Genomic DNA, 26,640 nt, shown 5'->3' on the forward strand with positions numbered 1-26,640 from the left:
CAATAAAATACTTGCAAACCGAATCCAAGAACACATCAAAGATATCATCCACCATGACCAAGTAGGCTTCATCCCAGGCATGCAAGGGTGGTTCAACATACGGAAATCCATCAATGTAATACACTACATAATCAAACTGAAGGAGAAAAACCACATGATCATCTCCTTAGACGCCGAAAAAGCATTTGACAAAGTCCAACACCCATTCATGTTTAAAGTCTTGGAGAGATCAGGGATACAAGGCACATACCTAAACATAGTAAAGGCAATATATAGCAAGCCTATAGCTAACATCAAACTCAATGGAGAGAAACTTAAATCAATCCCACTGAAATCAGGGACAAGACAAGGCTGTCCATTGTCCCCATATCTCTTCAACATAGTACTTGAAGTCCTAGCCAGAGCAATAAGACAACTAAAGGAGATCAAGGGGATACAAATCGGAAAGGAAGAGGTCAAAGTGTCACTATTTGCAGATGATATGATAGTATACATGAGCGACCCCAAAAATTCAACCAGAGAACTCCTTCAGCTGATAAACACTTTCAGCAAAGTGGCAGGATACAAAATCAACTCAAAAAAATCAGAAGCCCTCCTATATACCAAAGACAAAAAGGCTGAGAAAGAAATTAGGGAAACAACACCCTTCACAATAGCCACTGATAACATAAAGTACCTTGGTGTGACTCTAACCAAGCAAGTGAAAGACCTGTTTGAGAAAAACTTCAAGTCTCTGAAGAAAGAAATCGAAGAAGATATCAGAAGATGGAAAGATCTCCCGTGCTCATGGATTGGTAGGATTAACATTGTGAAAATGGCCATACTGCCAACAGCAATCTACAGATTCAATGCAATTCCCATCAAAATACCAACTCAATTCTTTACAGACCTTGAAAAAAAGATTCTCAGCTTCATATGGAGAAACAAAAAACCCAGAATCTCCAAAACGATCCTGTACAACAACAGATTGTCTGGAGGTATCTCCATTCCTGATCTCAAGCTGTACTACAGGGCAACAGTAATAAAAACTGCATGGTATTGGCATAGAAACAGAAAGGAGGATCAATGGAACCGCATAGAAGACCCAGAACTAAATCCACACACCTATGAATACTCATTATTCGACAAAGAAGCCAATTCCATTCAATGGAAAAAAGACAGCATCTTCAACAAATGGTGCTGGACCAACTGGATGTCTACATGCAGAAAAATGAAAATAGATCCATATTTATCACCCTGCACAAAACTAAAGTCGAAGTGGATCAAGGACCTCAACATAAAACCAGATACCCTAAATCAATTGGAAAAAAAAGTGGGGAACAGCCTAGAACTCATTGGCACAGGAGACAACTTCCTGAACAGAACACCAACAGCACAGGCTCTAAGAGCAACAATCAATAAATGGGACCTCATGAAACTGAAAAGTTTCTGTAAAGCAAAGGATACCATCATCAAAACAAAACGACTGCCTACAGATTGGGAAAGAATCTTCACTGACCCTTTATCTGACAGAGGACTAATATCCAGTATATACAAAGAACTAAAGAAGCTGAAAAGCAGCAATCCAAGTAATCCAATTAAAAAATGGGGAACAGAGCTAAACAGAGAATTCTCGACAGAGGAATATCGAATGGCAGAAAAACACTTAAAGAAATGCTCATCCTCATTAGCCATCAGGGAAATGCAAATCAAAACGACCCTGAGATATCACCTTACACCCATCAGAATGGCCAAGATGAAAAACTCAAGCGATAACACATGCTGGAGAGGTTGTGGAGAAAGGGGAACCCTCCTCCACTGCTGGTGGGAATGTAAACTGGTACAACCACTCTGGAAAGCTATCTGGCGCTTTCTAAGACAAATAGGAATAGTGCTTCCTCCAGACCCAGCTATACCACTGCTAGGTATATACCCAAAGTTTTTTCAAGTACACAAAAAGGACACTTGCTCAATCATGTTTATAGCAGCTCTATTTGTAATAGCCAGAACCTGGAAACAACCCAGATGTCCATCAACGCTGGAATGGGTACAGAAATTGTGGTATTTTTATACAATGGAATACTACTCAGCAATCAAAAAGGAGGAAATCATGAAATTTGCAGGCAAATGGTGGGATCTAGAAAAGATCATTCTGAGTGAAATATCCCAGAAGGAGAAAGACAAACATGGGATATACTCACTTATATAGACCTATAAGATATGATAAACATAATGAAATCTATACACCTTAAAAAGATAATCAATTGAGCAGACATGGGGTAAGATGATCAATCCTCATTTAGAAAGACAGATGGGATGTGCATTGAACGTATGACAGGAGTCTACTGAGCGCATCTGAAAGACTCTAACTAGCAGTGTTTTCAAAGCAAAGACTCATGACCAAACCTTTGGCAGAGTACAAGGAATCATAAGAAAGAAGGGGAGTTAGTCTGATGGGGAAAGGATAGGAGCTCCACAAGGACCAAATATATCTGGGCACAGGGTCTTTTCTAAGACTGACATTCAACCAAGGACCATGTATGGATATAACCTAGAACCTCCACTCAGATGTAGCCTGTGGTAGCTCAGTAACCAATTGGTTTCCCAAAGTGAGGGGAACAGGGACTATTTCTAACAGGAACTCAATGACTGGCTCTTTGGTCTCCCCACCCCCGAAGGGAGGAGCAGTCCTGTTAGGCCACAGAGGAGGGCTTTGCAGCCAGTCCTGAAGATACCTGATAAAACAGGATCAGATGAATGGGGAGGAGGTCCCCCCTATCAGTGGACTTGGAAAGGGGCACGGTGGAGATGAGGGAGGGAGGGAGGGACTGGGAGGGAATGAGGGATCGGGACATGGCTGGGATACAGAGTTAATAAAATGTAACTGATAAAAAAAAATAAAAAATAAAAAAAAAATATGAGTTAAATAACTAGCAATTAACTTGCATTGCCCAGTATCCTAACCAGTTTTTCATAGCAGTTTAAAAGTATTGGAAGTTACTTTGAATTTGTATCAATATACTAAAGCTTATACCAATGTATCAAAAATACTTATTTTTCTATCAGTATGCAAATTCCTATACCAGAGTTAAATTAACCTTGCTTGAGAATAACAAATAAAACCCTAAGTTGAGTAGATTCAATAATCGACCTTTGGTCTTACTACTATATGATATCCCTGTATACTATTTTCTTTTTAACCCCCTTTCTCCTTATATAAGAAAGAAAGATAGAAAAAGGAAAAAAACAGAAATCCCTGAGTATAACCTTGTTTCATTCTGAATATGACCATTAATAATGATAAACATCTCCCAATTACAATAAAATTTCATAGCGATAGCAAACAACCAAAAACATACCCAACCCCTTTAAGGAAAGTTGGATGTTGTTCTCATGGATTTCTTCTAGCTGACATTTTGGACATGTAGAAATCCTGTAAGCAGCCCAAGTAAAATTGGGAAAAAATGGTTAATTAAGCAAACAATAACATTTGAGGTCCAGTCTTTGAATGTTGAGAAATTTCAGGCTTAATAAAAGTCCTCTTTGGAACAGTCTAAAATACTGGACCAATTAAGATTAGTAGCTTTCTTCAACTTTCTTTTGGGAGCAGGCTTTGATGAGATACAGCAGTTGAAGCAGTTGAGCCAGGAACAAACAAAATGCTGGAACATGCAAGATGCTGGAACAGATGTGTCAATGTCTCAGCATGCTGAAGAATGATTCTGTTAGGTTTGATCTAGCATCTCTGGTGTCCAGTTCTTTTATTCTGCAAACATATAATTTCTCACAAGCATTATAGAGTTCTAAAATTATAAATGTATGAGATGTGTAGGATGCAACTAAACTGTAAGCCAATTCTATCTATGCAAATTAAAAGATTAGCATAATATATTTTAAGGACATTTTAGGCAAGGATTTATTGGCCAAGTATTGTTGAAGTTCTGGGTAGAGACAATTTTTTTAATCTCTCAGTTAGTTTTAGAGTTGTTCCCGTGTAAAGGGATCAGAGTAATATAAATTACCATTATTATTGAACATAGAGTCATTATCCTGTTGAAATCAAAAGAAGGTTGGATAAGTTAAAATAGCTTTTGGGTCTCTTGCGTGCCTGTTGTATTAAACCAAGCTGCTACCTATTTCCCTAGAAAAGCCTCCCATTAGAGACACAAGCTGGTTGTCTTGATCAATAGAAAATGCATGGTTAAGTAAACTTTATATAAACTCCTTTCTAATTTTGAATATAAGCATACTGTAAGTATCTTGTACCTGTTTAGAGGATTATCCCTAGATTTTTATATATAACTATGTAAAGCATTTTTTATATTTAGCTATGTGTCCTATCCTTTTTTTATGGAATGGGTAGTTATGCCTTTATAGTCAAACTTTATATAACCTCCCTCTTACCTTTAGCATTTAAGCATACCCTAGGCTTCTTGTACCTGGGCTTTACATTGATCATGGCTATTTTTTGGCTTGCCCCTTTTTTATACAGAGTGGACAGTTAAGCCTTTAGAGCCACACTTTATATAAACTTTCTTAGCATTAAACATATAAACTCTCTTACCCTTAGCATTTAAGTATATCCCAAGCATCTTGTACCTGGGTTTTGACATTGGTTTGTGCTATTCTTTGGCTTGCCCATTTTGATATGGGATGGACAGTTTTGTTTTTTCAACATATGAATATAATTTTTGAGTGTTTCTGACTAAACTAAGATGGCATGTATTTTGCCATGTTTAAGCCTCCTGTGTCTTTTTTACATAGGCATGGCCAGCATTTTCCCTGTGAAAATGTTTCACATTTAAAAGGATAAGGCAGTTTCTAGAGCAGTGTGACATTATCTCTCTTTACATAAACCTAAAATATATGTGAATCCAACCTTTAGAGCAGTAAGGACATAACATCTATTATTTAGACAAAAAGAATTTATATAGCAACCTAAAAGAAAATTTTGTCATTTTGAATCTTAGAGTATCCCTGCAAGTGGCTAAACAGCTGGAGTTGCCATCTTGGCTTTTATTATGTAAATTAGCTTGATCCAGAACTCAGAGACTTGCTTTTTTCTTTTTACTTTGTGTTGGGAGGAAAGGCATGTGCCTTCACTAGCCTGTTAAAATACATATATATATATATATATATATGTATTTGAACATATCTATCTATCTATCTATCTATCTATCTATCTATCTATCTATCTATCTATCTATCTGTATAGATATATATGTTCCTTTGCTATCTTGTGCTCCTCGGCGGGTTTAAGAGTCTTTCTTAAAGAGACAGTAATTGACCTGGGAGTTTTTAGGTTTTAAGTTTGGGTTTCATCACTGGGAGCTTATTACCCCCACAAAGTTATGATAAAGTATGATTTAAAGAATTGGGATACTTAGATTAGTTGGGTGTCATTTCTTGTAAGTTGCTGTTAAAATTTACTATTAATTATCTTTTAGTAATGCATGCTGTTAATCTTAAACAGCTGTGCAACCAAATCACCACACAGACACAGGGATCTCTTGAGTTAACCTAGAACAGAATGCTGGGCAATAGGTACTCCATCCTAAACCTCCAAGCCCACACAGTTTCCTAACATTTAGATTTCCAAATTTTTCTTGCTTTCAGTGATATCTTTGGTCCAGTCCATCTCTCCACAGTTCCAAGATCTCTCCCCCAGCTCTCTCCTCCCTTCGCTCTCCTCTCACCCTTTCTCCTCCGACTCATTTCCTGTCCTCTGGCTCCTCCCCACTTTCCTGCCCTCTGGCTCCTCCCATTGCTCAACATTGTGTCTAGTTGCTTTATTTGGGCCTGTTTACACAAAGTTGAGACAGGATTCTTAGAGTAAGTATCACAATGCAATATCTGAATTGAAGCCACAGAGTGGGGAGGGGAGAAGAGAAATCAGCATTTGAATGAACAAGGGTAAGGTGTATACATTTCAAAGGAACATTAAAAGAAAACAGAACACACTAGCACTCCATGTGACTGGGTCTGTGTCCAGCCCTAGGATGATGTATGTGTTAAGGGTATGTAAGTGACCCCAGTCTGTGTGTATATACCACTAAGATGAATGGGGAGGGTTGGTCTATGGGGGATGGGATTCAGCTTCAAATTTGGGAAGTCCTGAGTGTTCATTTCTTCAGGAAGCTGGGATCTAGAAGGGTCAAGATCAGCAACAGTGTATGATCCCCTCAGAAGACTGTAAGTGATGTGTTTGGTGGTGCCCTTGACCAGAAGTCAAGGTGCCAAGGAGCAGGTTGATCTGATGTCTGTGGATTCACTTGGTAATTTTCACACTGACGAGGCAAGGCACTAGTTTCTGGAGAAGGAAAGAGTACAAGGCTCTGTCTTGGTGTCCTCGGAGAGAGTTGAAGGTACAGGGTAGACACAGAGGACAGGCGATTAAGTGAGGAGTTTAGGGGGAGAATTACAAGGGATTTTTTGCCAGACTTTGTGTCTCTGTTACTGAGACTCGTTTGGGCTGGGCCATCCTGGATCCATGATACAGGCGCTTCCACTGTTTGTGTGGTCTGGGTGACCAGTGAACTGTGGCTTCAGTGTTAGGAACTCATCCCCAGGAACCCCAATACTGCTTTCAGGGGACCAGGAGGGATCCAATATCTGGGTGCTGGAGAGGAAAGTCCCTGGACCTGGTGATCTCCATTCACTGGCATATCTGTCAAGTGCTGGGGGTCCAGGTTTCCTGACTGTCAGACCAGGGAAACAGCTGTAGGGTACCAGATCTATTGACCCCCAAATGTCCCAAGAATCCTGAAGATGCCTGAAGGGGAGCAGGAGGAATCATATATGTGGCTGCAAGAATGGAGGTTCCCTAGGCCTGGGGGTCCACAGTCACTGGCATAAGCCTAAAGTTTAGGGCCCCCCTGGTTCATTACTCTTAGACCTGGGAGACAGCCATGGAGGGGCTTGGATGCAATTGACCATAACTGTCCCAGGAATACTAAAGCTCCCTTGAGGGGAGCATGGACCATCTGATGTCTGGTTGCTGGAGTGGAGGTTCCTGGACCTGGGGCTACTCACTGGCTGGATGTGCAGAAAGTTCAGGCACTCCAATGTTTGTGCCTTTCAAACTAAGGAGATGGCCCTGGAGGCCTGGGTCCAATTTGCCTCAACCAAATTCTATGCCCCTCTAATACAGTGCAGATTGGTCACCACCATCTTGGAATCCCCACACACACACAGACCACACTTAGAACAATTTCAGTAGAAATTGAAGACTGCAAGTCTAGCTCCAAAAGCAGGTAGAGATATACTGAGCAAAACTACCTTAAGTTCATCCTGTGTGATATAAACGGTACATTAACAAGATTCATCAAAGCCACAATTCTCTCACATACCAAGGGGAGAGATCACAAATACAGAAATCAGGGTAATGACACCTATCACCACTGTTTGCAATTCTTAGATGGACAGCTATGTAGAGCTAGTCTAACTGCGGAATAAGGCTCTCTTTGCCTTTAGGTAGATTGACTCAATAAAGGAAAAGGAGTTCATTGGAGCTACCCAAGTCTGCTTTCTTTCTCAGAACTGTGACGTCAATCTAGAGAATTCCATTTCCAAACTTTGTTTTTTATTTCATGTGCATTGATGTATTGTGAAAGTGATGGACCCTGGAGTTTTAGGCAGCTGTAAGATGCCATGTGGTTGTTGGGATAAAACTCAGGTCATCTGGAAGACCAGTCACTGCTTCAAACCACTGAGCACTCTGACCCTGAGAAACCACTTTTTAAAGCTTTAAATGTCTTTCAGATATACGGATGATTTGAGTTCATGTGTCTGTGTACCCTAATTGAAATGGGTAAAGTGGGCACCAGCTCCCATGGGAACACATTTACAGGGTACTTGCTGGCTAGCAAGTGATATCTGAAATGGAACTTGTCTTCTGTAAAAACACCCAGTGCTGTTAACTTCCATGCTATCTCCAGCCACCATTTATTTAAAACTTTTTCTACAGATGTTAATTAAAATATATTACACCATTTCCCCTTTCCTTCTGCTTTCTCCATGCCTTTCTGAATTCCCTCCTTCCAATGTCTTAAAAAATAATGTGTGAATATGTATGGACCTGTATATATATAAAACCTACTAAGTCTATTCCTATTGGTTGTGTGGATAAGGTTTCTGTGCTGAACCCTTTGTATAGGATATATAATTAAGGAGTGCATCCCTGCCTGAAGCAAATCCCCCAACTTGGAGGGAATTCTAGTCTTCAATGCCCACAGGAGTCTAACCCTGAAGTGACCTAAGCTGTCTTGGACAGGAAACATTAGAAAGAACAGGATGACAAATTCCTTAGATAACACATGGTGCTGGAATGGCCCTGTTGTTCTGGAGCTGTGGAGAGGACTATGGACATTGGTCTTAGGCAGTCAGTCTCCCTTTGTTCTGTGGACCTCCCATTACATCATTGACCTTGGATATTTCCTTTGATTTCTTTGAAATCTTGTGAAGTTCCTGCCTCTTCTTTATGAACACCATGACTTTAGACCTGTGTTACCATGCCTGGCTTCATGATAACACAGGTGGTTTCATCCTCAGTGATTTAGGAGAATGTTGGGATAAGTGTAATGAGTACTTACACTTAACTATATTGAGAATCTCCTTATGTCTGTGAGGCTGCTTTTCGCACTCTGTTGAATAATGGCAGAACTCCAACCTACTATGATGAGTGATAGAAAAAAATCATGTTAAAAATTAATTTTCTTAATAATTAAAGGTGAGGATTTTAAGCCAAACAACTGCAATTGAACAGTGCTTTTTTTCCTATTAGTGTAGTTATGACCAGAGCCTGTGTCCTGCCTACCATGACCATTTGCACTCAGTGACTTATTCTCAATAAGCACATTAAAAGTACTGAGTTACTGAGGTAGACCATGCCCAACTATATTGCAGGCATTAGGGAGGCAATGTAAGCAGATATAGTATGTACACTAAGTTCAAGTCCAGCCTGAGATTCATACTGAGAATATTCTTTGGAAGAAAAAAGTAAACAATGGTTGGAAATGAAATTCCTTTTAACTATCTATTACAATTTATTCATTTTGTACCTGGACTGTATCCACTTCAAAATCCACCCATCCCCTCCCACCATCCCCATCTCCCACTGTGCACCTACCCTAGTCCACTGATAAGGGAGTAGGAAAAAAGAAAAAGATAGTTAAAACGCAAATTATTAGTGAAAACTAGAAACAAATTAACATATTTAGTCAGTGTGAATAATTTTGACCAGTGATTAATATATAAGGTTATACTTTATCTTTCTTCCCACAGGTGAAATTTGCTAAGTGAAGACATGATAAAGCATATAAATGCAGGCTTATTACAAATAGTTCTAAGACGGTTCCCAGCTCCTAAGGAATATGGCCATGGAGGCTCCCATGTAGGAGACATAAACATTGGTGAAGACAAGTATGTGAAGAGAGAGAAAGAGAGAGAGAAAGAGAGAGAGAGAGAGAGAGAGAGAGAGAGAGAGAGAGAGAGAGAGAGAGAGAAAGAGGGAGAGTAGAAAAATATAGAAAGAGAAAACAAAATATCTGGCTACATAGGGAAGAGCCTCTGGGAGAGGGCAAGCACATTCTACTAGACTGGAAAGTTAAGGGTATAGGTGGCGAATGCCAATCATGCCATTGAGAAGGTAAGGACTGAGGGATGCTGGGAGAATCCACTTCTGTCAAAAAGGCACCTCAGCAGCTTGTCTCAGGTGTGAAGCACAACATATGATAAGTAAAACATCCATTAGGTTTAATAGCTTTAGACAGCAGAGAAGACATAAACAACTAAGTAATCTCACCAAGCTCTATATTAAAAATTTCCTGCCTGTAAACTCTTTCCCCATTCTCAGCTATTTCTCTCCTGCAAAGTATTCAAAGAATGACATTATCTTATTGAGCAGAATATATCTCATTTAATGGGATAGGTCTTTTCAACAATGTCATTCCAGACCAGATTAGAATTTCATGGAATCCATTGATTTACTAGATGATCACCTAAGGGAGATATAGGAATGTTTATTCAAAATATCCTTATTCCTGCCAAGCAGAGAGGTTACAGCGATAACAGAGTGGAGACTGAGGAGATTTAAAACCCAATTTGAGACCACGAAGTGGAGGCCTGCATGGCATTCTGACTAACACTTACACGTATCTGCGAAGAAAAGGAAAGCATTGAAGAACTGGAGAATAGACACACCATAGCTGTGTAGATACAGAGAATACAGTAGGAGGCAGCTTGTCCTCAGGTACAGCCCAAAAATTAATTGCACTCTAGGACTTTCTTTAACATCCAAATCTCCTTCCTTTATAGTTCCTCTATGCTCCACAGGAATCTGTAAATGCCTGAATTCTCCAGCCTTCTATTGACAACTGTTTTAACCTCAGGCTCCCCTGACAACAACCTGCACAGCATCTGGAGTCTTCACCACTCAGGGCTCCTAACTCAATGTTTGCATGCATCAGGGGAACAGAATACAATCCACTTCAGAAAAGTTGGTCTTCATGCCTTCAAGTTCATTTTCTGTCTTTGCACTAGGCATAATTTCCAGAAATAATATACCTGACATATGTCTTGGTGGGCTCCCATTGATACCTATTTACCACCTGTGAGATAAACTCAGTCTGTTGGCTTTGGTCCAGTGGTCAGGCACTTTTAAAACACTTGTATTGTCAGTTGCTCTCCTGGCCATTTTTTGGATACTTCCATATTTTTGTGAAGATAGTGGCTCAGAAACTTCTTTAAGCACCAAGCCTAAGTTACTTTCTTATGTTCTCAATCTTCTCTTTCTTCTGGGTCATCAGGGCTGAGTTAAAGATGTAGTTAGGATCAATCTTTCACACCTAAATGCTATTCATCACACTTTCATGGGGCCAAACATGTGGCTCAGCGCCTAGGAGAACTGCCTGCACATTTTCATTTTCAAACAAATTTTATCATTGATATTGCCATGAATTCATCAATTATTACATAACAATATGTTTATAATGTGAAAAAAGACAATGTTTTATCGATGTAATATCTCAACTAATCTTATTGGAGCATCAGGGAAACAGAGCTGTAGGAAAGGATTTTGGTGTCCAAAGCTGGAAATCAGACCTCAATCCTCCTACTGAGATGGTCAAATGATATGTGACAAAGTTGTCTCCCACTCTTTACATATCTGACATGGATTAAAACCTCATAATCCTGTCACATGCACACAGCAGAAGTGTTTCTTTTTAAGTAAATATCCTTGTTGTTACATTATATAGAATCTTTATAGTATAAATTTTCTATAGAATACAGTACTTCAAGATGAAATGACAAATGGATGAGTAGGAGGAACATACAGAATCACAGAACATCCAATCATATGTACATGTTCATATCACATCAAGCTATGTAGTGAGTTGCAGTTGATTACTGATTAGACCACTTCATTACATCTCTATGAAACATGAAAACAAAGCCTTGAATTACCATATGAAACACATTCCTAGGGCTTCTCTTCAGTATCATTCATTCATGAACATGAAGCCTATAGAAATGTACAAAGGTTTCGTTATACTAAAAACATTCACAAGGTTTTCTCTCAAATATGATTTCTTTTAAGGCTTTGAAAAATGTGACAAGGGTTTGCTGGTTATTGATTTCATAGGGTTTCATTCCAGTATGAAATCTTTCATGCCTTTGGAGATCACTGCAATGTGTGAAGGCTTTGCCACCATGATTACGTTCACAGGGTTTCTCTCCCATATGTGTTCTTTTATTATTTTGGAGATTTCCATTTCATGAAAAGGCTTTCCCACACAGATTACATTTTTATGCTTTCCCTCCAGTATGTGTTCTTTTATGCACTTTGAGACAACTGGGTTGTGAAAAGCATTTAACACACTGATTACATTCATAGGGTTTCTTTGCAGTGTGAATTCTTTTATGCCTCTGAAGACCACTACAACATGCAAAAGCTTTACCATATTGATATCATTCGTAGGGTATCTCTCCATTATGGGTTCCTTTATGCCTTTGAAGACTATTGGTTTTGAAAAGGCATTACCACATTGATTACATTCCTAGGGTTCCTCTCCAGTATGTGTCTTTTTGTGCACATGGAGGCTACTGGATTGTGAAAAGACTTTACCACAGTAATTACATTCATAGGGTTTCTCTCCAGTATGTGTCCTTTTATGGACTTGGAGTGTACGGAGGTATGAAAAGGCTTTACCACATTGAGTACATTCATAATGTTTCTCTCCAGTATGTGTTCTTTTATGACTGTGGAGATTACTGACTTGTGAAAAGGCTTTCCCACAATGATTACATTTGTAGGGTTTCTCTCCAGTATGGATTCTTTCATGTCTCTGGAGAGCACTACAACATGCAAAGGCTTTACCACACTGATTACATTTATAGGGTTTCTCTCCAGTATGTGTTCTTTTATGCATTTGGAGACTAGAGTGCTGTGAAAAGGCTTTGCCGCACTAAGTATATTAGTGTAATTTATTAATACATTCATAGGGTTTCTCTCCAGTATGTGTTCTTTTATGCATTTGGAGATTTCCCAGTTGAGAAAAGGCTTTGCTGCACTGAATACATACATAGGGTTTCTCTCCAGTATGTGTTCATTTATGCACTTGTAGTGTACCGAGGTTTGAAAAGGCTTTACCACATTGACTACATTTGTAGGGTTTTTCTCCAGTATGTGTTCTTTTATGAATGTGGAGGTTAATCAATTGTGAAAAGGCTTTCCCACACTGATGATATTTAAAGGGCTTCTCTCCAGTATGTGTTCTTTTATGCCTTTCGAGATTTCCGTGCTGTGAAAAGGCTTTACCACACTGATCACTTTCATAGGGTTTTTCTCCAGTATCTGTTCTTTTGTGCATTAGGATACCACTGGGTTGGGACAAGGCTTTACCATACTGCTTACATCCATAGTGCTTCTCATAAATATGTCTTCTTTCATTCCTGTAAAGATAATTGGGCATCTGTAAGATTTACCATAGTCATTACACTGATGAATCTTTTTGTCGGGGTAAATTAAGTTTGCAATTTTGTCTAATTATAAAATGAAGTTGCCTCTTAACCTTTTATCACTTTTCTTACATTCATAGTTACCCCCTTGAATGTGGGTGTTTTGTACCTTCCAAGATATCTTTGGTGGCAAGAAACTTTATTACATGGCTCACTTATAACATCATTTTTATGTAAGTGGGTTTTCACATATTTAAAAAGACCTTGAAGGAGTCAGCTTTACTACAGTGACTGAATTCATAAATTTTTCTGTAGTTGGATTCATACTACATTTGTAAATGAACCATAATAGAAACAACAGTTTCCACAGGGACAGAAATTATAGGGAATTTCTCTAGAGAGTCTTTCTTTTTTTTTTTTTTTTGGCTATATTCCCAATTAGTTTGGAAAACTAATCAAGTATATTAGTGTAATTTATTAATAGCCCCCTCCTTTGCCTAGACTTTCTGAATGTGATACAAATTTATGATTCATTTTTTATTAATAATGAATGAATGAACACATGAAAAAATATAAACTTATAGTGTTGTCACCACCATGCTTTCTGTTGTATACATGAATAGGATAACTTAGAAGCACATGGTGATGTGCTTCTGGAAAATGCCTACTCAGGAAAAGCAGGCTTTGCTGGATCCTTCCAAAAAGTATCTCAACAAAGATGCTATGATGGAGATCTACAAGAACATCGTAGCTATGGAGGACATGATGAATATTCTTTAACAATTAACTAATAATTTCATTGTGAATAATTATTAATAAATTCAATGCAAAGTTGTACCACATTCAGAAAGTCTACTCAAAGTAAGGACTACTACATATTTTCTAATTGTTCTGGAAGAGCGAGGTATGTTTCTTCTTTCCATATCCTTACCCTCACATGACTTGTATGAATCATGACAAAAGAGATACCTATTAAAAGAAGAATAACAAATGAAAGATTCCCAAATCCACAGAGTTTGACTCTTGGCTTGTCAAAGACATGTGCTATTGTGATTATGGTTCCTCCACATATTCTTGACTCTCCTACCTTCTGTGTAAGTTAGCTTAACAAATTCCAGGATTTGAGTAAAATCACCTTTGCTATGGAATATTTTCTCACAAGGAGGTTTTGAATATTAAATTATCACCTATTCAATGAATATGCCTTTTGCAGTATAAGTGGTACGATACTCAACAGATTTGAATTTTTAGAGTATCTAAAAAGGGATATGAGTAATGATTTATCATTTTTATAGAAGAATTTTAACACTGCATTTGTAAAGTGAACCAGAATGTACAGAACAATTTCAAAAGTTCCAGTATTCATAGGGATATTCTGTAGTGTGATTTCTTTGGCTATATTCTCAATCAGTTTGGTAAAGTAATTAAGTATATTAGTTTAATTTATTAATAGTCCCCTGTTTTGACTAGACTTTCTGAAAATGATGTGAGTTTATGATCCAGTTGTTATTAGGAATGAATGAACACATGAAAAAATATTAATTCATATGGTAATCACTATCATGCATTCTGTCATACAGAAGTATACTATAGTTTAGAATACCCTAGGAAAAAATGGGGCAGACACATCCAAGAAGAGTAGATGAATGGAAATATACAAGCTCAGGGCTGAAATCAATAAATTAGAAACAAATAAAACAATTCAAAGAATCAATAAAACCAAGAGCTGTTTTTTGTTCTATTGTGAAAATCAAGAAGATAAACAAAATCTTAGCCAAACTAACTGAAAGGCAGAGAAAAACTATCCAAATCAACAAAATCAGAAACAAAAATGGAGACAACAACAAACACAGAGGAAATCCAATCTATCATTACGTGGTAGTACAAAAGCGTATATGCCAGAAAATTTGAAAATCTAAATGAAATGTACACTTTTCTTGATAGACTTCATTTGCCGAAATTAAATCAAGATCAGGTAAATAGACTGAACAGTCCTATACCCCCCCAATAGAAGTAGTCATCAAAAGTGTCACTTCCAAAAAGAGCCCAGGGTCTGATGGTTTCAGTGCAGAATTCTAGCAGACCTTCAAAGAAGAGTTAACTCCAGTTCTCTTCAAACTATCCCAAAAAATAGAAAAAGCAGGAACATTACCAAACTCATTCTGTGAAGCCACAGTCACATTGATACCTAAACTACACAAAGACCCACCAAAAAAGAGAACCTCAGTCCTATCTCTTTTATGAAATTAAAAGCAAAAATACTAAATAATATACTTGCAAACTGAATCCAAGAACACATAAAAGATATCATCCACTAAGACTAAGTAGGCTTCACCCCAGGCATGTAAGTGTCATTCAAAAGAGGGAAACCCATCAATGTAATCCACAATATAAACAAAGTGAAAGAGAAAAACCACATGATCATCTAGATGCCAAAAAAGCATTTTACAAAATCCAACACCCATTCATGTTTAAAGAATCGGAGAGATCAGAGATACAAGGCACTTATCTAAAAATAGTAAAGGCAATATACAGCAAGTATTTAGCCAACATCAAACTAAACCCAGAGAAAATTAAATCAATTCCACTGAACTCAGGGACAAGGCAAGGCTGCTCACTCATTTCATATCTCTTCAACACAGTACTTGAGGTCCTAGCTAGAGCAATAAGACAACTAAAGGAGAGAAGAGGATACAAATGAGAAAGGAAGAAGTCAAAGTATCACTAATCACAGATGATATGATAATATACATGAGTGACCCCAAAAATTCAACCAGAGAACTCCTTCAGCAAAGTGGCTGGATACAAAATTAAGTTAAAATAATCAGAAGCCCTCCTGTATACCAAAGACAAAAGTGCTGAGAAAGAAATTAGGGAAACAACACCCTTTACTAATGACATGAAGTACCTTGGTGTGACTTTAACCAAGCAAGTGAAAGACCTCTTTGAAAAAACAAAAAAAAAAAAAAAAACTACAAGTTCCTGAAGAAATAAATTGAAGAGGATATCAGAAGATGGAAAGATCTTCCGTGCTCATGGATGCATAGGATTAACATACTAAAAATGGACATCCTGCTAAAAGCAATCTACAGATTCAAGGACTTTCCCTTCAAAATAGCAACATCAATCTTTTCAGACCTGCAAAGAACAATTCTCAACTACATATGGAAAAAGAAAAAAAAAAACCCAAAATTTCCAAATGATCCTGTACAACAACAGTTCGTCTGTAGGTATTTCCATCCCTGATCTCAAGCTATACTACACAGCCATAGTACCAAAAACTACATGGTATTGGCATAAGAACAGAATAGTGTATCAATGGAACCAAATAAAGGACTCAGAAAAAAAAAAACCCACACATCTACAGTCACTTGATTTTTGACAAAGAATCCAAAAGCATACAATGTAAAAAATACCAGCACCTCCAACAAATGGTGCTGGTCTAACTGGATATCTACATGCAGGAAAATGCAAATAGATACATACTACCTACTCTGCACAAAACTAAAGTCCAAGTATATCGAAGACCTCAAAATAAAACCAGACACACTAAATCAGTTAGAAGAAAAAGTAGTGGCAGAAAAGCCGACACAGTCAGAAAAATATTTGGCAGAATATGATACATGGAAATGAGCTTCTTAAGGGGTACTACATGGAGAGAGGAGGGAGTTTTACTGGGACAGTAATAGAAAGACCGGTTGGAAAGAGAGAACTGAGGTCAAGATCAAATGAGCCAGAGAATAAAAAATTGCCTGAAGATTAGAAAAGACGGATGGAGAGTTGAGTCCATTGATATTGATAGATAATAGTGACCAATGCATGTTAGTTCCTTTTGTAATAGAGTCGATGATCTAACCCTGTTTCATTGCTTGTTTTCTTTTCATTTTTGTTGGGACATTATCTGTATGCCCTGTTTACTTGGGTGAATTTGTTTTCATTGGATTGGAGTTTTCCTTCTAGTATCTTCTGTAGGGATGGTTTGCTGTGTAGATATTGTGTAAATTTAGTTTTGTCATGGAATATTTTGTTTTCTCCATCTATGTTGATTGAAAGCTTTGCAGCGTATAGTAGCCTGGGTTGACATTTGTGATCTCTTAGAGTCTCCATGATTCTTGCCCAGGCCCTTCTGGCTTTCATAGTTTCTGATGAGAAGTCCGGTGTGATTCTGATAGGTCTACCCTCATATGTTACTTGGCCTTTTTCCCTTGCTGCTTTTAATATCTTTTCTTTGTTCTGTAGATTTAGTGTTTTGACTATGATGTGACGTGATGTGTTTCTTTTCTGGTCTAGTCTATTTGGAGTTCTGTAGGCCTCTTGTATATTTATGGACATCTCTTTCTTTAAGTTGGGAAAATTTTCTTCTATGATTTTCTTGAAAACCCAGAATCTCCAAAACGATCCTGTACAACAACAGATCATCTGGAGGTATCTCCATTCCTGATCTCAAGTTGTACTACAGGGCAACAGTAATAAAAACTGCATGGTATTGGCATAGAAACAGAAAGGAGGATCAATGGAACCGCATAGAAGACCCAGAAATAAATCCACACACCTATGAATACTCGATATTTGACAAAGAAGCCAAATCCATTCAATGAAAAAAGACAGCATCTTCAACAAATGGTGCTGGACCAACTGGATGTCTACATGCAGAAAAATGAAAATAGATCCATATTTATCACCCTGCACAAAACTAAAGTCAAAGTGGATCAAGGACCTCAACATAAAACCAGATACCCTAAATCAATTGGAAAAAAAAAGTGGGGAACAGCCTAGAACTCATTGGCACAGGAGACAACTTCCTGAACAGAACACCAACAGCACAGGCTCTAAGAGCAACAATCAATAAATGGGACCTCATGAAACTGAAAAGTTTCTGTAAAGCAAAGGATACCATCATCAAAACAAAACGACTGCCTACAGATTGGGAAAGAATCTTCACTAACCCTTTATCTGACAGAGGACTAATATCCAGTATATACAAAGAACTAAAGAAGCTGAAAAGCAGCAATCCAAGTAATCCAATTAAAAAATGGGGAACAGAGCTAAACAGAGAATTCTCGACAGAGGAATATCGAATGGCAGAAAAACACTTAAAGAAATGCTCATCCTCATTAGCCATCAGGGAAATGCAAATCAAAACAACCCTGAAATATCACCTTACACCCATCAGAATGGCCAAGATGAAAAACTCAAGCGATAACACATGCTGGAGAGGTTGTGGAGAAAGGGGAACCCTCCTCCACTGCTGGTGGGAATGTAAACTGGTACAACCACTCTGGAAAGCTATCTGGCGCTTTCTAAGACAAATAGGAATAGTGCTTCCTCCAGACCCAGCTATACCACTGCTAGGTATATACGCAAAGTTTGTTCAAGTACACAAAAAGGACACTTGCTCAACCATGTTTATAGCAGCTCTATTTTTAATAGCCAGAACTTGGAAACAACCCAGATGTCCATCAACGGAGGAATGGGTACAGAAATTGTGGTATTTTTATACAATGGAATACTACTCAGCAATCAAAAAGGAGGAAATCATGAAATTTGCAGGCAAATGGTGGGATCTAGAAAAGATCATTCTCAGTGAAATATCCCAGAAGGAGAAAGACAAACATGGGATATACTCACTTATATAGACCTATAAGATATGATAAACATAATGAAATCTATACACCTAAAAAAGATAATCAATTGAGCGGACATTGGGTAAGATGATCAATCCTCGTTTAGAAAGACAGATGGGATGTGCATTGAACGTATGACAGGAGTCTACTGAGCGCATCTGAAAGACTCTAACTAGCAGTGTTTTCAAAGCAAAGACTCATGACCAAACCTTTGGCAGAGTACAGGGAATCATAAGAAAGAAGGGGAGTTTGTCTGATGGGGAAAGGATAGGAGCTCCACAAGGACCAAATATATCTGGGCACAGGGTCTTTTCTGAGACTGACATTCAACCAAGGACCATGTATGGATATAACCTAGAACCTCCACTCAGATGTAGCCTGTGGTAGCTCAGTAACCAATTGGTTTCCCAAAGTGAGGGGAACAGGGACTATTTCTAACAGGAACTCAATGACTGGCTCTTTGGTCTCCCCACCCCCGAAGGGAGGAGCAGTCCTCTTAGGCCACAGAGGAGGGCTTTGCAGCCAGTCCTGAAGATACCTGATAAAACAGGATCAGATGAATGGGGAGGAGGTCACCCCTATCAGTGGACTTGGAAAGGGGCACGGTGGAGATGAGGGAGGGAGGGAGGGAGGGACTGGGAGGGAATGAGGGATCAGGACACGGCTCAGATACAGAGTTAATAAAATGTAACTGATAAAAAAATAAAAAAATAAAAAAACTTAAAAGAAAACAAAAACAAACAAAAAAAAAAAAACAATAAGCCAGTCCCAATTAAATGTTTTCCAGTAAAAAAAAAGAAACTATAGACTCAAAATAATTGATAAATTTTAATATCCAGAAGTGAATACTGAGGGTGAAAAGACTGTGGCACATGAATTCAGGGTCAGAGACTAATATTTGTATCTTTCTGTATACCTAAACTTAGTTTGAGCATCTTGATGAGGAAGTCAAAAGTAGTTTTATTTAGGTATTAACCCCCAGTCTCCTTACTTAGAGCCTGGTGCTTTACCATTTGAGCCACTTAAGGCTTTTTGCTCTCCCACCAAAATTACTCTTTTCCTAATGTTGTTATTACTTAAAAACAGGTGGTCTTAATTAGACTGGCAAAGTTCTCCAGGTTGTTTACTCAGACACTTTCTTCAGGCCACTATGGGCTGACTGGCCATCCTCTGTCCTCTTTCTGAGGCAGGCTCCCAGGGCTGGTAGACATTTAGGGTCCCATTGCCCTCTGTGAATGAATGAGAAATGGAGAGAAAAGAGGTCTCAGGCATACACACTCACTGAAACAAATTTTTCAAACAAATTCCCATAAGCTTACATATAATGATGATGATCATGTTGGTTTTAGCTAGCATTCCCTCTGTATAAACTGCAGCAAATTCAGGCTGTCGTTGGGAAAACATCTTCCCTGTCCACCGGTTATGGCTGGTTCCCACATACAATCACATAGACAAATGATCAGATATATAAACCTGTGCATATTTATATACATATTCCATGGATGATGCAAAAGGAGCACCTTACAGGCAGCAACTGACATGCACTCATGTAACGTGTACAAAAACAGACATATTTCATGCAAACACATCAATACACATATTTACATAATTACAACTCATGGATGAAGTAACTTCCAGTGGGCTTCAGTCCTGCTTATGGTCTGGTCTTAGCTTTTTTATTTCTGAGACAAAGGAGTAAATTCATAGTCAAAAAGGTAATTGATTACAGATAAAAAGGAATTAAAAAATGTAACAGGTTACATGTATTTTCATTAAAACTAAACATTTTGTATTTGTGTATCCATTATAGTTCATGCGAGTTCAGAATGACAAAGGTTGACAGGGGTTGAAGGTTAACAGGATCCAAGAGATTACAAGAAGATATATGTCTGCTCAATTAGGACTGACCTGGCTACACATTCTCCAGCTATCTCTTAGTTTGTAGTGAGATCAGGACCAAAATTTTATCTGTCTTTCATTCCAAGATACAAAGTGAATTTAGACTGACAGTATTTTATGCCATAAGCTGACAAGGCATACGGAATTACAGTGAAACAATTTGTATATATTGACGTCAAGTTTTGTATTTAATTTAGTCATTTCTTGGTTGCCCCATTATAATTTGCATTTTTGGAAGAGTAAACTTGCCTATATTTTAACTGTATACAAGAGTGAATGGAGCTATTCCTAGACTGAGATTATCTGAAGCCACAATCTATCTCAAGCCCTTCTCTTAGTGAGGCTTATGGAGAACCACAGAAGTATTTATTGCAGCCATAAAACTGTAAAATTGTTTTAGAAGTTCTAAGCAAGTTAACTTCTAAATTTGTTTGAATAAAATCAGGAATTAGATAGTCAGGAATTAATTCATCTGAATAGCAGCGCATCTTCCTAAAGATCCCATGAGAATTTTATTCAATCAGAATGGGTAAAAACACAGAAAGTGAGTGTTCATTCCAAGCCTGAATTTTTTAATTAAATTTTATTTAAATAATTACACTTTATTCACTTTGTATCCTCCCATAAGTCCCTCTCTCCTCCCCTCCCAGTCCCATCCTCCCTCCTTCTTCACCCATACCCCTCCCCAAGTCCACTGATAGGGGAGGTCCTCCTCTCCTTCCTTCTGATCTTAGTCTATCAGATCATATCAGGAGTGGCTGCATTGTCAACTTCTGTGGCCTGGTAAGGATGCTTTCCCCTCAGGGGGAGGTGATCAAAGTGCAGGCCAATCAGATTATGTCAGAGGCAATCCCTCTTCACATTACTATGTAACCCACTTGGACACTAAACTGCCCTGGGCTACATCTGTGCAGGGGTTCTAGGTTATCTCCATGTCTGGTACTTGGGGTATGAGTCTCTGGGGAGACCCCTGTGTTCAAATTTTCTGGTTCTGTTGCTCTCCTTGTGGGGTTCCTGTCCTCTCCAGGTCTTACTATTTCCCACTTCTTACATAAGATTCCATGCACTCTTCCCAACAGTTGGCTATAAGGCTCATCATCTGCTTTGATAGTCTGCAGGGCAGAGCATTTCAGAGGCCCTCTGTGGCAGGTTTCTAGGTTGTTAAATGTTTTCTTCTTTTGATGTCCATCCTCTTTGCCTTTCAGGATGGGGATTGAGCATTTTAGTCAGGATCCTCTCTCTTAATTAGTTTCTTTAGATGTACAGATTTTAGTAGGTTTATCCTATGTTATAAGTATATACGAGTGAATATATACCAGGTGTGTCTTTCTACTTCTGGGACAGCTCATTCAGGATGATCCTTTCCAAGTCCCACCATTTACCTGCAAATTTCATGTTTTCCTTATTTTTCATTGCACAGTAATACTCCATTGTGAAGAAATACCACAATTTCTGCATCCATTCTTCAGTTGAGGGGCATCTGGGATGTTTTCAGCTTCTGGCTATTACAAATAAAGCTGCTACAAACATGGTTGAGCAAATGTCCTTTTTGTGTACTTGAGCCTCTTTTGGATATATGCCCAGGAGTGGTATAGCTGGATCTTGAGGAATCGCTATTCCTAGTTGTCTGAGAAAGTGCCAGATTGATTTCCAGAGTGGTTGTACAAGTTTACATTCCCACCAGCTGGAGAAATGTTCCCCTTTCTCCACAACCTCTCCAGCATGTGTTGTCACTTTAGTTTTTCATCTTTGCCATTCTGATGGGTGTAAGATGAAATCTCAGGGTCATTTTGATTTGCATTTTCCTAATGGCTAATGACGTTGAACATTTCTTTAAGTGTTTCTCTGCCATTTGATATTCCTCTACAGAGAATTCTCTGTTTAGCTCTGTTCCCCGTTTTTTAATTGGATTACTTGGTTTGCTGCTTTTCAGCTTATTTAGTTATTTATATATACTGGATATTGGCCCTCTGTCATATAAAGGGTTGGTGAAGATTCTTTCCCAATCTGTCTCCTAACATGACCTTGCCTCTCCACTCAACTCCCATTTTTCCTCATAGTTGAACCAACTGCGTTGATTGTTCCTGGTACTTGAGGATGACATAGGAGGTTCTGATTGGGCTTTCAGTCATTTACAGGCTGTTACAATGGATAATAAAGTTAGATCTGCCCCTTTTAGTCTTGTCTCTGGTGTTTGATTCCCAGGATTCTGCGTGGCTCTGTTGCCACTCATTCCAGTTCCCTATGGTTCCTGATTTCCAAATTTATGTAAGTACTGGCAATCAGGACTTGTTATTTGCAAGACCAGCAAAACCGCTTCACTGCTGAGCCAAATCTCATGCCCTATGTTGCCTATTTTTGATCAACATTTACATTAATGATGCTTTCATCTGTTATTTGTAACTGTTTAAATATATATTTCATTTTAGGAAGATCATATCAATGTTACAATTTAAAGTGAGGCACTTCAAGTTTCTAGAAGATATGTACATAACTAGAGGGAATGAATAGCTCTGTGTAGAAACTTGAGCAAAGAGCTGTCAGTTCTTTCTATCTATTGTTTGTTTGATTAATTTTTGGAGAGTATTTTGTGCCCCTGACTGTTCTGGAACTCATTGCGTAGACCAGGCTACCATCCAGTTCTATGAGATATACCTGCCTCTGCCTCCTGAGGGTTGTTGGAATTAAAGGCATGATAAAATACACCCAGCTTGCCTACTCTTTTTATATTTAGGAACTGTTCATACAATTTCTCTGAGGTGGGGTAAGCACAGTTGATCTGTTTACTTGTCTCCCCCTCTTTATGTCTGTTAAGTAACATCTTACAAGGCTACATGTTTTTTTTTATTTTTTTTATTAATTACAGTTTATTCACTTTATATCCCCCTTGTAGTTCTCTCCCTCCCACCTTCCCTCCCAATCCTACCGTCCCTCCCTCTTCCCCTACCAGTACCCCTCCCCCAATCCACTGATAAAGGAGATCCTCCTCCCATTCCCTTTGATCCTAGTCTATAAGGACTCATCAGGATTGGCTGCATTGTCTTCCTCTGTGGCCTGATAAAGCTAGGTGTGGGGAACAAACCTGCAGGGTAAGCACTCAGGAGGCAGAGGTAGGGGGATCATGTTTCCAAAACTTTTTAAAGAATTATTTATTATTTATACAACATTCTGCCTGCACGTTAGATCTCAGTATAGATGTTTGTGAGATACCATGTGGTTGCTGGAAATTGAACTCATAACCTTTGGAAGGATAGTGAGTAGTGCCCTTAACCTCGGAGCCACCACTTCAGCCTCATCCAAGAACATTAAGAAGGAATTTAAGGTATTAATTTGTTCGTGATCTTTTCTTTCCTTCTTTCTTCTAATTTATTGATTTATTGGTTTATTTATTCATTTATTTTACAGTGTTCTGCCTGCATGTACCACTGCAAGCCATACGAGGGCATGAGATCTTACTATAGATGGTTGTGAGCCACGATATGGTTACTGGGAATTAAACTTAGGACCTTTACAAGAACAGCCAATGTTCTTAACATCTGAGCTACCTCTCTAGCCCTCGTCCCACTTTTCTTTACTTCATGTTATTTAAATTTTCTAAAATATAAATGAATGTGTTATGAACATCTGTAGAATGAGGCATTGTTTTTCAAGGAAGAAAATGAAAAGATTATTAATAAATGTCTTAATGATTCTTTACTATGGTCACACATAAGTTTGAATGAATACTGTCGAGTATATCTCAACAGTTTATGTCACCATGTGGTGAATGAAATTTATCATTGTGTTTTCAGGATGTTTCTTACTCATGACCACTGGGAGGCTGTATGCTGCCTTAGCTGAGCTAACTGGATGGGTGAGTAAATTACACCTTTTCATGGGGAGGTGGGGAGGCCAGCCTTGGACTTGTGATCCTCCTGTGTCAGCCTTCTGAATGCTGGGGTTCAAAGCTTGGGACGCTAAAATGAGAATACTGAAGCAGATGGTTCATTTATCTGTTTGCGAGGATTATCACCTTTTAAGAATTCCAAACTTGTTATGTTTAATGTATCTCACACATTTAATAAGATATTAAAATGTATCGATGTCAGTCAACCCCGAATCAACTGTAATTCCAACTTTAAGGGATCCACTATCCTCTTCTATCATCCATGGACACACACACATACACACACACACACAACATATGTGTCTTTTAAAAAGTAAATGTGCAATCACAACTAGAAAAGCACACTTTGAAGCAATGTGCAACTGAGAAGCACCGTGATGATATGACCTTGATGTGCAGAACATTTCCTCAAGTGTTTCACACAATTCATCTTCAGTAGAAGGATCTTAAATGTTCTCTATACAAAATAAAAATAGAACCCTGTGTCTCCCCCTAGCCCTTGCCATTGGTCTTCTGTAGTTTCTCCTGCCATCTTTGACTTCTTTCATTTTCAACACATTAAGAATTTCTTGTAATGGAGATTTAAAAATTGAAATAAAATGAAGATTTAAATCTTTCTTCCATCCACTATTTTTTTCTATAAACTACTGTGAGCCTTCCTTGTGAAAGGAACCCTGCAAACTGCCAGCAGGTGTGGCTCTGATGTTTGGTTTATTATTATTATTATTATTATTATTATTATTATTATTATTATTGACTTCTTTAGACAGGGTTTTTCTGTGTAGCCCTGGGTGTCTTGGACTTGCTGTGAAGGCCAGGCTGGCCTCAAAGTCAAAGAGATCCTCCTGCCTTTTCCTCTCCAGTGCTGGGATTAAGTCTGCCACCATGCTTGGCAGGATGTTCTTATAGCTCGGTTGAAGTCATAGTATGTAACTTAGGACATGTCCAGACATGTGAGTGTGAAGAGCTGGCAGGGGGTGAAAACCCTTGTTTTTGGAGACAGGGTTTCTCTGTGTGACCTTGTGTGTCCTGGACTCACTTTGCAAACCTGGATGATTTGAAACTGACACCTGCCTCTGCTTGCCCCACTGATGGTCACAGGTGTGTGATGCCATACCTGGCTTTTTTTTATAATCTTTAAAATGATTTATAATTTCTGTGTATGTGTCTGCCTTCCTGAGACCAGCCCTGTTTGGACTAGGAGAGTTGGCACTCACTAAAAGAAAGGAGTCAAGTCCACCTACCCTAAGCACGAGGTACTCTACTCTCAACTGCTGAGTCATTGAGGGTGTGGGCCAAAGCTATAGCTTGTAATAAAAAGATCCTCATGTGTTCTGCAACAGCTCGACTCCTGGTGATCTTTTGTGGTCTCACAAACTGGGCACAACAGAGGCAGTCCCATGAAGGATTTATACTTTCAGAACAGCCATAAATGCTCTTTAGTTAGACCTTAGAATAAAGGGTTATGGGAAAGCATAGAGAACTCAGCTATGGGCCTCCAGTGCCATCAGGTGAAATTCTTAACATCAGGCTTGGCAGAGGCTTGTGTTCTAGTTATCATGATCCTAAAGGTATTCTTAGTCCTAGTACACTAGGTCCAACAAAGAGGCTAGCAAGGAATGACTAATAGGTACTAAAGATGGTCCAAGACAAATTGTTATTAGGCTCTGGACACACAAACATCTCCACATCACTTCAGTTCTGCTCAGTCAGTCAGATTCTGTCAACACCACTCCTCTGTGGAAGTGCTCATTCCCATGATGAGGTGGGCAGTCAGGTTCAGGGTGTGCAAATCTGTCAACATGGGAGAGACCTTCCCACCAAACTCCACAGAGAACAAGTCGAATCCAAGCACAAATGAGGACAGACAGGCGACTGATACCAGCAAACATGTCAGTGTTTCTGAATTATAGCAATATCCACACACACACACATAACAATATTCTCTCTCTGTCTCTGTCTGTCTGTCTCTGTCTGTCTGTCTCCCTTTCTTTCTCTCTCTCTCTCAACCATATACACCCCAAATGACTCATGAACAGAGCCTCAGAGAGGCTTGCTGGGCGACACAGATGACTGTGCTGTGGTGGCCAATGAAGAATAAATAGTAGAGGAAGCAGTAGCGGCAGACAATCAAGAGATGGCTTAGAATTCTGGGATTGCCCTTGACAATGGCCAGGACAAGCTTAATACTTCACAAATTGACCCAAAACCACAGCAGTGATAGCAAAGAAGGACAGAGATGCACCAAACCCATGACCAGAAAATCCTAAATGGCAGACCAGATTATTAGTTTGG

The 26,640-nt window shown here is 38.8% G+C and overlaps 1 pseudogene; it reads right to left on the reverse strand.

Moving 5' to 3' along the window:
- Nucleotides 1–12,044: 12,044 nt before the first annotated feature.
- The window catches only part of LOC110544431 (zinc finger protein 709-like), a 163,680-nt pseudogene continuing 149,084 nt past the window's right edge, over nucleotides 12,045–26,640 (reverse strand).

Source organism: Meriones unguiculatus (assembly GCF_030254825.1).
Source record: "Meriones unguiculatus strain TT.TT164.6M chromosome 13 unlocalized genomic scaffold, Bangor_MerUng_6.1 Chr13_unordered_Scaffold_28, whole genome shotgun sequence".
NCBI lineage: Eukaryota > Metazoa > Chordata > Mammalia > Rodentia > Muridae > Meriones > Meriones unguiculatus.